The sequence below is a fragment of the Sander vitreus genome, chromosome 6 (assembly GCF_031162955.1).
Source record: "Sander vitreus isolate 19-12246 chromosome 6, sanVit1, whole genome shotgun sequence".
NCBI lineage: Eukaryota > Metazoa > Chordata > Actinopteri > Perciformes > Percidae > Sander > Sander vitreus.
In genome coordinates, this window is record NC_135860.1 from 28,663,578 (window position 1) to 28,678,287 (window position 14,710).

The window sequence follows — 14,710 nt, forward strand, 5'->3', positions numbered from 1 at the left end:
ACGCCACCTTGTGCACCAGCTTGAGATGAGACGAGGGCAGAGCCTGCCTCCATCAAAAAGCTGTATCTCTCAGATATCAATTTTGGCTGAGCAGGAAGAAGTTGGAAGGAGGGAGATGAATTGTGTGGGTATTAACACTGTGTGAGGCCTGGGCAGGAAACTGTGCCAGAGTGTGGCTGGCAGCTTCATCACTGGCTTGGGAAGTGAACAATCTGCAGTGTGAGTGTTGTGATTTATACAGAACAGCTGTCAAGGGGGGTGGAATCATAGTCGTAAGTAGCAGTCGGTGACTTTCAGGCAAACAGACAAAGACCTATTTATTTTGTTGTGTCTTCTCTATCGGAGATGGATGTGCTTTCTGATGAGTCCCAAATACTGCAGCCGTTCTCTGTGAGAGGAATAAAGGGTAAGAGTTGGAAAGAGAGACTTCAGAGGGAAAAGAGAGAGAAGAGAGGCAGAGAGAGCAAGACGTGGAATCCCAGGCAGGCACCAGCCTTTATTAGTGGCGTCCCAGTAATATAACCACCTCTCAAAGGACAGCCATAGAATTTCCTGTTCTTTCCAAATCTCGGCCAAAAATGAGGACATCATTACCTCTGGTGAGGAGAAACCCTGCCGCAGCCCATAGAGAGGAGAGAGAAAACACAGATTGAGCCAGGCTGGCTTAACATCAGACCTGCAGCCCTGCGGGACGGCCAAGGAGCTCCACATTTTATTACCATTGTACCTCCATAATTCTTTTCATGCTACATCTTCTTTTTGCATTCCAAATATTTAAGGCTTTGATTCCCCTTTGTCTGCATACTATGTTCATATGCACGCATTCTGTTATTCTGCGGGTGCACACAGGCATTTCCTAAATAAACTAAGAGAAGTAGAGTGAATAAGCCAAAAACAAAGTAGGAAATGGTTTCACTGGCTAGCTGAAATCCGGGTCTTAAACCAGAATTTACATAACAGAGAGCAGTGGAAATAGCAAGAACCCAGGGCCAGATTAACTGATAAGAGGCACCATTGAACCCCCACCTATTGCTCAGAGCCTCAGAAACCAACCTTTAGTTTTATAGTTCCCTGCCCCATGTTGGCTGTATGTCAGTTTGTTATCATTTGATTCATACACCATGTAAGCATAACATCACCTGAAATATCAAAGGTTTTACAACTAGATTTTCAAATATGGCCCTTCTGTTAGGGCCTCAAAACTGGGTACAAATGCCGGAGCCACCTGAAGGCCTTTACTATTACCAAACAAATGGATGTTACCACAAAGTAATTGCTCCACAGACAGCCTGAGGGCAGTTGACCATAGCGATGTTCCGATACCGATACCAGTATCGGTATCGGCTCCGATACTGCCTAAAACGCTGGTATCGGTATCGGGAAGTACTGGAGTTTATGCACCGATCCGATACCACGTAATAAAGCCCTAAAGAAATTCTACGTTAAAGTAGTTTATTTATGTTCTTTTTTCGTTATAACTGACTGTCAAACTGAACTGAAAAAGAACGTTCTGTGGCATTCATGTTTCACAAAGAGTTTAACCTGAGCCAGACCGATAACAAATAGAAATAATATCACATCCATACAGGGATAGTAGTAATCAGTTGTTAAAACATAATAAAACATATGACACACTGGTATTGGATCGGTACTCAGTATCGGCCGATACGCAAGTTCAGGTATCAGAATCGGTATCGGGAAGCAAAAAATGGTATCGGACCATCTCTAGTTGACCACTCTGCCTGGTTGGTGATCCAGTCCTCCAACCTAACAAAACAAAACAAAACATATTTGCTCCAACTTACTTGTTTATGAAGCTTATAACCGCACCCGTATGGCCTTCCTCATCAGACGGAGTTGCTCAGTCTTCTTGGGGATGGTTTGGTTGTGATCATATGATCTTACTATAGAATTTGGTCACGTCATAATCACGTCGAAAGTCGGTATCCAGCTAATGCTAGCTAGCTAGCTTGGTTGGCAGAACCCTGAACGAGGCATTTTTAGGTGACAAAAGTGTTCCATATAACTTTGATGAAGTGAAAACACACAGTTGTCGCACAGGTTTATAATGTGGAACACTTTGTGTTACATGGCTTTTGTATGAAAAGTGCTATACAAATAAAGATTGACTGATTGAGTGAGAGGTCAAAGTTTGTGTTTAAGATTAAAACACAGACAACACCCAAAAACAAGTTGTATTTTAATATCCACAGTGTTAGCATGGTTAGCATTGCTAAGCCTAAGGTCCTAAAGCATCCCCTGCTTTATCCTCTATTTTAAAATAAATGGAACCATCATTTACTAAATGAACATCATGCTGTGTTGAAGAAGACTTGAAACTAGAGATTGAGACCATAAACTCATTATGAAAATGTTTACTGAGGTAATAAATCAAGAGAGAAGTAGGCTCATTTTCTCATAGACTTCTGTTTTGAGCCAGTGGAGTCTCCCCCTGCTGGAAGTTAGAGAGAATGCAGCTTTAAGGAGCTTCAGCTTTGGCTTCACTTCTCAGACCTGGAAGTTATCGCTTGGTCTGAGATGGGATTCATCAAGGGAGGTGCCTGCTGCACCTCCCTTTCACTATCCTCATCCTCACTGATCTTTACTGTTGTTAGTGGTGGTTGGAGTTAATATTAAGATACTGGTCTAGGGGTAGACTGATTATTGGCCCTGGCTGATTATCGGGCCGTTTTTTGGCAGTTTGCAGATTATCTGTATCAGTGTTTTATATAACCAATAAGATTAATTCATTAAAAAGTGGTCTACTTTGGCTCGTCTACAGCTCTGTGTCTGTCCCTCTGCTTCGGTTTCACTCACCGACTCACTGACTTAATGCCCCCCCCCCACAACACTATCTGACTCTCTTTCACTGGGGATTATGTTGAACGTTTCTAATTTATTAAATAATTGTTTATAGCATCTAAACAAAGTTTTGTGTGTGGAGTTTGTAACATTTCAAAATCTTAATTTTGACTTATAGATTTTTATTTTCACTGTAAATGCATATCGGTTCCAAATATAGATTCCAGACTGTATCTGACACTATCTGTCCCCATCAACTAGTTCTACACCTTCTTCTCTTCTCTTCCCCACATGAGGTCCTTCCTCAACGCAACACAGGCCACAAATAGATGTAGAAGCAAGAGCAATAAACAGACATACTATAAATGGAGCTAAATAAATGTCTCATGCCATCTAGACTTTGGTATCCTAAAACATGTTTTGGAGGCATTAAGGTGTTCCATTGTGGATGGAACAATTTGCATTAATAATAGAAGGATTACTGAGAGCTTTAATGCAATCTGTGTTTTTCTCCAGAATCCTCAAAATCCTGTATTTGAAATGTTTCCCGGTCCTTACATAAAAGCTTTTCAGTGAGTCTCACTAGTATTTTATATAGTCTTTTTATTAAGAAAGATAAGCACCCTATGTACAAAGGAGTGTTTACAAGAGGCCTAGATCCTGAGACTTCTATGGCTCAACATATTTTGATTATTTATATAAATGTCCGAATGTCTACTTACAGTACATCTGCAGTAACAGCCACCAGTAATTCCAACCTGTCTCCTAAACTCTGTTTATATACTTTAATATACTATATATAAGCTAAGCTTTTTGCTAAACATCTGTCAGAGGATGGTAATTGCTGCTTTGATTCCTTTCACTTCAGCAACTTTTGTTTTTCAGTTCAGCAAGGGTTACACTTTGTACCGTAGAGTCAGGGCGATGGTGGGCAAACAAAAGACTTTATGTTTGGAGGGTTTGTGTCATGCGGTTGGGTTTGGGCTACTAAAACACTTGGTCAAAGAAAGATCATGGTTTTGGTTAAATACTGTGTTAAAAAGTAAACCTACCCTGTCTTGTCAGGACTTTGTTTTTTACTTTTTATTATTATTTAACCAAGACCCTCATTGAGCCCCAGCCAAGTGCTTGAAGTTGTCTTGGGGCAGCAGTAGCTCAATCCGTGGGGACGGTCACCGGTTAAGTCCCCGTACGGACCAAAGTACGAAGTGTGGACTGGTAGCTGGAGAGGTGCCAGTTCACCTCCTGGGCACTGCTGAGGTGCCCTCGTCCAAGGCAACAGACCCCCAACTGCTCGGGGCGCCGTCATTGGCAGACCCCTCACTCTGCCATCTCTCCATTTAATGCATGTATAGGTCCTGTTTGTGCATGTGTGTTTATTTCGGGCCTGTGTGTAATGTGTAATTTATCTGGGGATCAATGAAGTATCTTTAAAAAATGTCTTTTTAAATACATACAAACATTAAAACAAGTAAACATTTAGCCTCGTCTGAAATAAACAGGGCCTCCACTAAAGTCAAGTTATTAAATCTACATAAAATATAATATAAGGCTTGATAAACTTCATGGAGCACGAGCAGTGGCTCTACATTACACTGCAAAGTTCCCATATTTAATGAGTGAAGTGGGCTGTGCTTATCACTTCCACTAACTAGTTCCTTGATTAATAAAAAACGTTCCTAATTGTTTGGATTAATGTATAGTGTGTAAGATAATTACTGAAATATTAAAACAAGATTCCCTGTTTTCATAGCTTTTTGTTTTATTACTCAACCAACCTTTGCCCTTGTGTGTGTTGGATATGGTTGGCAGCATTTCATTTATTTATTTCCTCTTTTCTTTTGCATTTTGGGATTTTCTTTATGAGTGTGAATGAAATGTTTGTGTGTGTTTCTAAACTCGCTTGCCTTGAAGGCATACTATGTAACGTTTCCCTCTTCGGTCCCCCTACAGGTTGTCTCATTGGAACTACAGCTCGCGCGGCTGTAGTTCCAATGAGACAACCTGTAGGGGGACCGAAGAGGGAAAAGTTACATAGTATGCCTTTAAATTGACCCTTGAGAGACAGATACACTATTTTGTATCACATTTAATTTCATTTAATAATACCGTAGCTTCAATCAAGTGTTGGAACAATTTTATATATGGTTTCATATTATTAAATTAGAAACTTTATTTGGTAATATGGGGGTAAAATAGTTGAGGATGATTGTCATGATATTTTGTTTTTGTTCCCTTGTATTGGTATATGAGCATTTGGTGTCCTATGCAGTCTTTGGTGTTGTTGGACTCATCATGAATGGATGAGTGTTGTGTTTGTTTGGAGCGCAGGCCCCGAGGCTCTCCATACTCACAATGACAAGAAACTCATTCATCCGTCTCCTGCTGAAACCGGAGACCTGCTCCACTGGCACAATAGCTCAGGCCAAATCTCTGCACTCACTCAACCAGCCAATTACCCATATATCTAGATTATACCATTTATAAAGAGAAGGAAGTCTGAATCAAACTGTGCTAGCACTATTTCCTCTCATTATCCAGTTGTAAAATGAGCCTGCTCATTTGATAGTTTTCTTCCCCTGAGGGTCAGGGGATCTTTCCAGCTCTTTCCAGTCAGTTCAAGCTGTATAGCTCTAAACTGTAGCTGTGGTCTTTTTCCTGATTCATGGGTAGACGACCTGCGCACCATTGATACCGCAAAAAATGCTCATTGGTTATTTTGGAAACACCCACCGGGTCAGCAGAACATTTTCCAGTGTTGTGGCCAGGCCCTAGGGGTCTAAGGTGTTTTCTTCCAGCCTGCTCACTGTTTCAGTTGCAGCAGACCACGTTTGCATAATGTTCATGGTAGGTGGCATTTTGTATTGTTTTTGCGTTTTCACATAACACCATATACCTGATAATTTAGATTCCATTTTAACTTTCCTCTGACACAACTAGCAGGCACAATTCTCCCTAGACCAGAGTTTTACTCTTTGAAGAAGACATCCAGCTGGAATTCCACAATATTTTCAGTTTGTTGCTGTATACAGAAAACCATGTATCTATCTATACACATGATGTATCTTTGTATCCATGTATCTATCTGTATAATTGGTGATTTTGGTGATTCTGCCCACATTTTGATGGGATCTCAATATGCTAATATGTCATGCAGGGCGAACAAACATGGCGGTTCCCAGGGCAATGTATTCATTTGTAAATCACCTCTTCCAAGGTTGGACTTGCAAGCTGCTGCTTCTACTTGTAGCCTTTGTTTAAGCCAAAGATCCTCTATGAAACGGTACACCCTTCCTGTCTCCTAAATGGGCGTGGCCTTGTTTGAAAGTGTAGTGAACGTCGTGTGGATTATACCATATTTAGCATCACGGAGATTAGTTTTGTTAGGGCCTTGTTGAACGTGAGCTGACGTTAGCTTATCTATGTTGCCAGATCTCGCGAGAGTTTGGTCCTGAGACAGAAACAGGTCTTAAACAAAGTTAATTTTCTCCTGATGTGTCCGTCTGAAAAATGTCAATTTTAGTGTCAGAATGTTCTGGAGATATGTGGCTCGTGAAGAATGGCTCCAATATTTACTTTAGTGACTATGGGGCAAAAGAATCGCTCATAATCTGTGTTCACGTTCACTTCTCCCATTGGAATTAATACACTCAGGATCTGCCGCTAGTCTCCTAAAGAGGCATGGCCGTGGCGGGGGTTGTATTTCTTTGGCAGTTAAGTTCAAATATCAACAATCTGTGTGCAGAATCACTTACTGCACCTTTAACTTCTTCTGGGACACAAACTCCGCTCCCCCGCTTGAAAGCCCTGTGTTTTAGATTGAGACTATTAACACACCATTTTCTTAGCTCATGAAAATTTTTTGGAGATACATGGTTTTCATACATATTACAACGATTCAGGTTCATTTTTAGTGACCCACTGATCCTTCCTGAACCACCACCAAACCTACATTTTGTCTAGATCGAATAGGCTGTAACATGAACTTTCATCAGGACACACTTTTTACCATGACTAGCACAATTGTCATTATGTTTTTGGCCCATCACTTTTAATGAACATTGCAGTCTTTCATTGGCTTCTAATCCTGTTTCAAATAAACATTATCCTTGCCTCATTTTTCTTTCATTCTACAATGTAGTGTTCATCCACACAGCCTGTGACAGTGTGATTGGAACTGCATCAGTTACTGAGTGAATGTAGACAAGCATGGACCAAATTACACGCTAGAAAATTCTTACTGAGAAAATTTGTTTGGGTTTTTGATGTGTGGCTAAACACAGAAAAAAACATGTATGTCTAAAGCCTTAAAGGGTTACTGGACATAGACTCCCTGCTCTGCCCTTATAGCAAACACATGCTGAAGCTGAGATTTTAATGATTTAGACTGTATTTGAACCCGCCCCGACCACTGCTGTAAAGCTATTTCTCATAGTCCATTTTAATTAAGCAAGGAGCGGGGCTACCGCTGCATGCAGTGTCATGGCAAAGCTGCTTGAACTGTAAACCACACTGGCAGGATTTGGGTTTCCCAGCTTCCTGGATTCAATTATGTTCTCCAAAAACACTCGCAGCAGCCACACATTTCCAACTCTGGTTTGTGTCTGGAAACCGCAAATTAAGTTCAGTTGAAATACTGTATGTTGGTTAGTACTAGGAAATGATTGGTAATAAGTTTTGTTAGTGTGTATGTGAGACTATGACACATTTGCAGTATATGTAACACTACAACCTTAAAGTACCATTAATAGTTTTTTTTTGCCACTTGTGGGCAGTGGAACAAGCTGTATGCACACTAACATATCATCAGCATCTTATGTTATGTAGCTATGTTTCCATCCACTTGTCAATCAAATGATCTGAAGTTCGCTAAAAAGATTCATGTGAATAAAGCCAATGAAAGTGTGTAAATTAAAAAAGTCTCTTATATCTGTCTTTGTTGACAAAGAAAGTGGAAAAAAGTTGCGGAAATTATCTAAAACTTCTTCTTTTTATAGCGGGTTACAACCATAAAATGACGTAAAACGTAATCGCAATTCATTATTTGTTCGGCAAATAACATTTCCACCAGCACTTATCGCATAAGCTGTTTACAGATTAAGAGAAAATCCGATGAGATCGAACGTACAAACTTTGCGTCAATATTCGTTTCGAAGGAATTTTTTATTTGATATTACTTAATTTGCATAACAATGTGTGAATGGAAACATGGCTTGTGTTAAACAGTTCCGTATGTACACATCCAGCAGACAGGGGGGCAATGTTAGCATTTATTAGGAGTCGGCATGAAATAGGAATCCAATATTCACTCTCCTTTAGCTCTACTTTGGTCTGCACCGACTCCTGAGAAAAAATATCAGCTAAATGCTCTGCTGTGTTCACCAGCTAGTGTCTAACTGTGTCTGTCTGCTGTTTGCTGCTGAGCAGGTAGACTACAGTGGCTTTATGTGAACTGTCTCACTGAGAGAAAAGATCACTTTGCTGCTGCTAGAAAAATAAAGCTGATGAGAGCTGTGAGAGTGAACCAAACAGGAAAGTTGCGGGCCGTAAAACCAAAACAAAGCCATGAAAGACTTTAACCCATCTATAGAGATGAAGGGAACTGCAGAGTGAGGTGATATTTATCTGCACATTCCTCACTACCCCTTTCACATACTGTATATGTAGTGATTTCAGCGCAAAACACCGCATAATCCGTGTTATCAACTGGTAATGCTAACAATGACTAACTTGTTACTGGTCATTCCCAGTTCTGAGCTCCGACTTCCGAGCAGCATAAGACTAGGAAAGTGCTATATAAATGCAGCCCATTTACCATTGTATATGAAACTAATTATTAAAGTGTTTAAACTCTAAATGTCAGTGCAGAAAGAAAACGATGGAATAATGAAAATACAACATAAACACGGCACAGCCCAAATCACATCATATCATTCGCCTAACCACACCAACCCGCCCCTTGTAACAAATAATGAATATATTATTTGCTGTTTATAGTTTATGAATGAATATTTTGACAGTTAAAATAACAAAATAACTATAACTATAATTGAATCAGTTTGTGTTTTTGTAGGAAGGTAATGTTACTAGTTGAAAATGCACATGTATGTAAATATATGTATATCCAAATAGAAAAAGTATATATATATACATATATATATATATATATATATATATATATATATATATATATAAACCTATAAATTTTAAGCAATGAAAAAAGGTAGTAACAAAAGGTTGTACTAAATGTATAAAAATGACACTGAGTTACAATTTAGGTTTACTATTTAAACAAATGAGATGAACTACAATTATTATTTTGATCAGGACAGACAGCTTATCAGGTTATTTTGTAAGTTGCGTTGGGTGTTACCATTTCAGTTTTTTAATTAAGACGAACAGTTCAAATTTCCTTAAAGGAGCTCCATGTGTTGTGATACCTGAGGCGTATGGATGGCGGGGGGGTAAACAAAGTTGTCCATTCTGGCTGTTTCCTCTTGGGCTCGGGGAGGTGCAGCTGCAGGGGGACGTGGGAGAGCCTGGGGGGGGGGAGCGTCCTGGACACACTGAGACGCTCTGCAGTCTCCTGTTACCGCTGTCTGGATTGAGATGGGTGAATGGCGGGGGTGGGGGGGTGAGAGGTCAACAAAGCTTCCTCCTCAGTGTGGAGTAAACAGGGAGGAGACGATGAGGTCTGATGGATCCATTTCAGCCTGGGTTATTGTCCCTTTGAAAGCTTTATGAGCTTTTCCTATTGGACCTCAAACACAACACAGACTCACAGGAATATTTTGATGAGGTTAGGCACAAAAGGTCAAAAGTCATCAGTGATCACAACTGATCTTGTTCAATTCCATTCAATTTCATTTATTTATTTTATAGTGTCAAATCATAACTGAAATTATGTCAGGACACCTTACAAATAAAGTAGGTCTAGACCACACTATAACTTACAAAGACCCAACAACCCCCCCCCAACAGGCAGAAACCTTAGATAGACTCAGGCTCTTGGTGGGCGGTGATCTGCCGCTGCCGGTTGGGACACAGAGACACAGGTATACAGATAAACAGAAATATGATTCATAATAATTATAGCAGTTGGCATGATGAACAGTGACAATTATAGTAACAGTAAAGATAATAAAACTATGACTAGAAATAATAGTAGTATATTTGGGTCACGTTACTCGTAGGAGTTTAATTGCGTTACTCGTGCCGGTGTAGGCTCCAACAACATTTCTATCGGTCATCAACATGGCCGAAATAACCACTTTTGCGGCTTCGTACCTGTTGTGGAACTACCAGATAGTCGGCAAACCAAGCGGCGCGTGTCTGGATCATCTGGAGGAGCAAACTCTTGTTAATTTCACTGCTTTCTCCAGGAAGTAACGTTACATCTGGATGACTCCTGCTTCTGGCTTTACCGAAGGGTTTTGATTTATTGCAATAAAAGGATAAAAATGATGCCGAAATAACATCATGATGCCGATATGTGAAAAGTCTGAATTCATACTTTGTCAGGTCTGTCTTCTGTCATCAACACAACAACAGACACATCATTTCAGAACTTACCAGGTAGTCCAACTTCCCTTTTTTTTCCCCCAAAGAAAGCTCCTTTTTTGTCCGGTCTCTGTAGAAATATAAGGTAGGCTACAATAATTCTTCCATTTTTGATACGACAGGAGACACTAAACACTGATAGGCTTTTTCAACACAGCGTCACACGAATTTCTCGCTTGAGTTGAAACATTTCAACTATACACGGATAACGTGAATTCAGCATGTCATTTTGCGTCTTTGCATTGACTTTGTATGTAATTGCACCGCACAATTCACGTGAAACGCCGTCAGTGTAACCTCGCCATTAGAATTCTTTAGCAGTCATCACCTGGACACCATAAATACCTCCACTGAATACCATAGCATTTTGACCATTGTTGATCAACCAACATCCTCAGCTGCTGCCACTAGCGGGCAAAAATATTAACAACTTTGCAAGCTTTTAATAATAAAATTATACCAAAAATATATTCAGGGTTTCTGTTTGTTTGTTTTTTTGAGTTCCACAGACATTTGCTTGCTGGAATCCATCCTCACAGCCCTGACTGTGTTACCTCCTAATAGTCCATGCACCTCATTCAGATGACCTGAAAATGCCCCGATATTACTAATACATTCAGCCCAAGTGCTGACCTGAGCTGGCAGTATTTGCTTAATCCTGTTAATGTGGTTGATAGTGCTGCGAGGAGGGGCCTCGAGGGGCTGGGGGAGACCCTGATTGGCTGTGATGTCATCTGTTTCTGCTGCTTTGCCTGTAAGGGCTTTCCAGTATGTTTGGAGATCAAAAGCCACACTCGCCAGAGCAGCTTTAATCACCTCCTCTGCTAGGGGCAGGTGTGTGTGTGTGTGTGTATGTGGTGTGTGTGTGTGTGTGTGTGTGTGTGTGTGTGTGTGTGTGTGTGTGTGGGGGGGTACGGATATGCAAAGGGTTGCTGGCATTTCCAAAGATAGCCAAGCTGACATTTCTATTGACTTTGATGTTGATAATCCCTCACAAGTTCCCCAAAGCTAACTGATTGTGTGTGTGTGTGTGTGTGTGTGTGTGTGTGTGTGTGTGTGTGTGTTTTCACTAGCAGGTTGTTGGGTCAGAATCAACGTTATCAGTGTTTACCTACAGTATGAAAATGTTCCAGATTGGAAAGTAAACAGCTTCTTTTTTTTCTTTTCTTTTTTCAAAATCATACCATCAGTGATTTTTTTTTTTTTTATATGTCCCATTCTTGTCCCGCACGTCACTGAAACGTCGGTCCCGGTGATATTATATATATATATATATATTAGATATATATATATATATATATATATATATATATATATATATATATATATATATATATATACGACAGCCTTTTCAAGGCATTTGAGAAGGAAGGAGTGGTAGCATGCAAGCCCCCAAATTGACACTTGTCTGAGAAATGGAGTTTTGGATAATGTTCAGCTTTGGCAGCTTTACCTATGATAAAATATACAATGACTGAGGAAGCCTAGTGACGAGTCCATAGCAACCAGTGTTGAATTACCCAGTGTGCTTTGCTGATATGAATGGTCTCAATGTTTTATTGTTTTATTTCATGTGAATACAAATTTACTAGATGAGTAACTTAGTATTTGAAGTAATGCAGTAATGCAGGAAGTGTGCATTTAGTTTCCATGCTTATTGTGTTTCTACAACAATGTTAGTGAGTAAATCTACTGAAATGGCCCCCACACCATAACAGAGGAGTGTGATGTGTCAGATGAGAATACAGAGGTTTAATCTTATATGTCATGGCTGTACAAAAACAACGGTCATCTGTATATCTTTGCCAAGTGTAAACCAGTACCGAATGTATCAATAAATTGTTGGAGAGGGTCATCCCTATTTTCCATATCATTTTGGAGGGTCATCTAAAATGTATTGCTGGTGAAGGGGGGTGGTGTCAGGTCTATTTTGACTAAAGGTTCCAGAACTCCTCCGGTGGCCCCTGAAATAAATAACGAACAGTCCCTAATGGAGACTTTTGGGTCGATAACAAACACCAAAGGCACCTGACCAAGCGCTGCGTGTTGCGGAAGCAGACCATTAAAGTCGCAAAAACACAATGACAAAAACCGCCCCAAAATTGCCTTGCTGGTCTTGGTTCTCTTTTCCAGTTTATCTTTTGGATCATGAAGAACGTCTCCAGCACACCTGTTTCCCCTTACTCAGGGAGTACCAACGTAATGTTGTTAATGTAATACTGTTGTAGACATTGGTGCAATGACAATAATGCTCCTTATGTCTTAAGTAAACATTCAGTAACGCACATACAGCCCCATGAGAGGTGTCGTTGGCCAGAGTATCCAGCGAAAACTGCCCACGCTGACATTTATTGCAGCAGAATCATTCCATGTTTGTTGGCATCGAAGGGCCACTTTAGCGAAGGCACCACCAGTCGGTGTTTGCTCTGAGCAGCTCATGTTCTGGAGTCTCCCTGCCGCCAGCCATATCCTCCACGCTGCAGCTGCAGCTTACCTCGGCCTGTCTCCGGCTGAAAAAACCTCGTCCAAAACATCCTGTCGCTGATGGAAACGTGGCTAGTTTGCAATACAAGAGGAGAGAACAATCGTGTTTGTGAACGGCATTGCGTCCCGAGCTACCGAAGCTGAAGTAGCACTCTGTAATATTTAGTATTAGTATTTCCCTCTGGTGGACAGAAGTGGAGCAGATTTTGCAGCTGCAGCCGGCTGAGCCACAGAGACACAGACAACATTGGAAAGATCTGCTGGCTTTTTTTTTTGACACCATATCCCTCATTCAGATATAAAGATAAGGTTGAAAACACAGTATTGTCCCTTTAACAATATAGATGGAGAAAACAATTAAGTGGAAAAAGAGCATACAAAAGTAATACAACAACACATTAAAGCCATCTCAAAAATGATGTTATTATTTTTTAGAATTAAGACCACCACAACATAACCTAGAGCATGTCCTTTTGGTATATGTCAGTGTTTTTCGTCGGTTTGTGGAAGACTTAGGTGCACATATTTGGCAGAGGGGTTTAGGGGTTTTTCAATGAAAGAAATTATGCAATTTGACATAATTTCAGACCATTATTATTACCATATCAGTGTCTGTAATGTTGGAAAAGCTAGAGCAGATAATAAATTAAAAAATAACGCTCAGAAAGCTTAAAGACAAAACCTGTTAAAGAAGTCCAACTACAGTCAGTAGATCTGAGAAAAGTCTTTGAATTAGTTTTGATCCATTTTTAAATGTTTTTGCCGCTGTTTTTGCTGTTTTGGCAAGTGTTTTGGAGTTGTTTTGCCACATTTCACATTCATTTTGCTTAGTTGCTGCCATAAATGGCTCGAGTGCTGCACCTAAGACTTATACTGGCAGGGAAGCCCTGTATGTTACTTGGAGGAATAACTGGAATCTGGCTTTCAAGATGGCTCAGGTAAAATGTGGTGCTGTGTGACAGCAAACAGACATGCCCGATGAGCCTCATCCAGCTCCTGTTTAACTTGTAAACAGATTATATCCTCCTTCCACACAGGGCTGCTTGTCTCTGTCAGAGGTTAATGGAACGGTGTCATTAGCCCTGCAGGAGATGTCCATCTCTGTCTCTGTCTCTGTCTGACCAGACAGTATATCTCTTCGTCTGACAGCGACAGTAATGACAGCCTTTTAGGGAAACGCACAGTGTTTTTCTCCAGCCTCCATTATCTCTGGATCACTGAAGATGCAGCTGTGCTAGACCTAGCAGGAACACTGCATGCTGCATTGCTAACTTTGTATAAACCAGGAACATGAGTTTTTTGTCGCTTTCTTTTCCCGCTTTTTCCAATTTTTTTTGTCGTTTTTCCGACTTTTTTTGTTGCTTTTTCCAATGTTTTTGTTGGTCTTTTCGACGGTTTGTCGCCTTTTCCGACTTTTTTGTCGCTTTTTCAGACATTTTCAATTTCAATTCAAATGTCTTACTCTTTTGAAACTGTTGCTTCGTACCTGTTCCTTTCAGAATAGTTAGCGTTGGTTCGTACCTGTGTTTATTTTTATTTTTTCTAGTGTTCATCAAGACCCTTTGGCCTCTTTGGTTGAAGTCCCTCTGGACAAAAAAAGAGTCTCTTTTTTTTGACAAATTTGCAATATTCACATTGTCCTGTGAAAACCATAAACAGACTGAACAAAATGCAGCACCATACACATGTCCAGCCACTTCTGTGGTCCAAATGTTCACATCTTTGCTCAATCTTTATTGGACAGTCTGGCTACAATCATGATAATTCTAATTATGAATAGTATCCATTTTTTTCTATCTTCTCTATATAATTTAATTTTTGAATGACACTGCTATTGGCTTAAATGTCAGCTTTGATTTCTTTC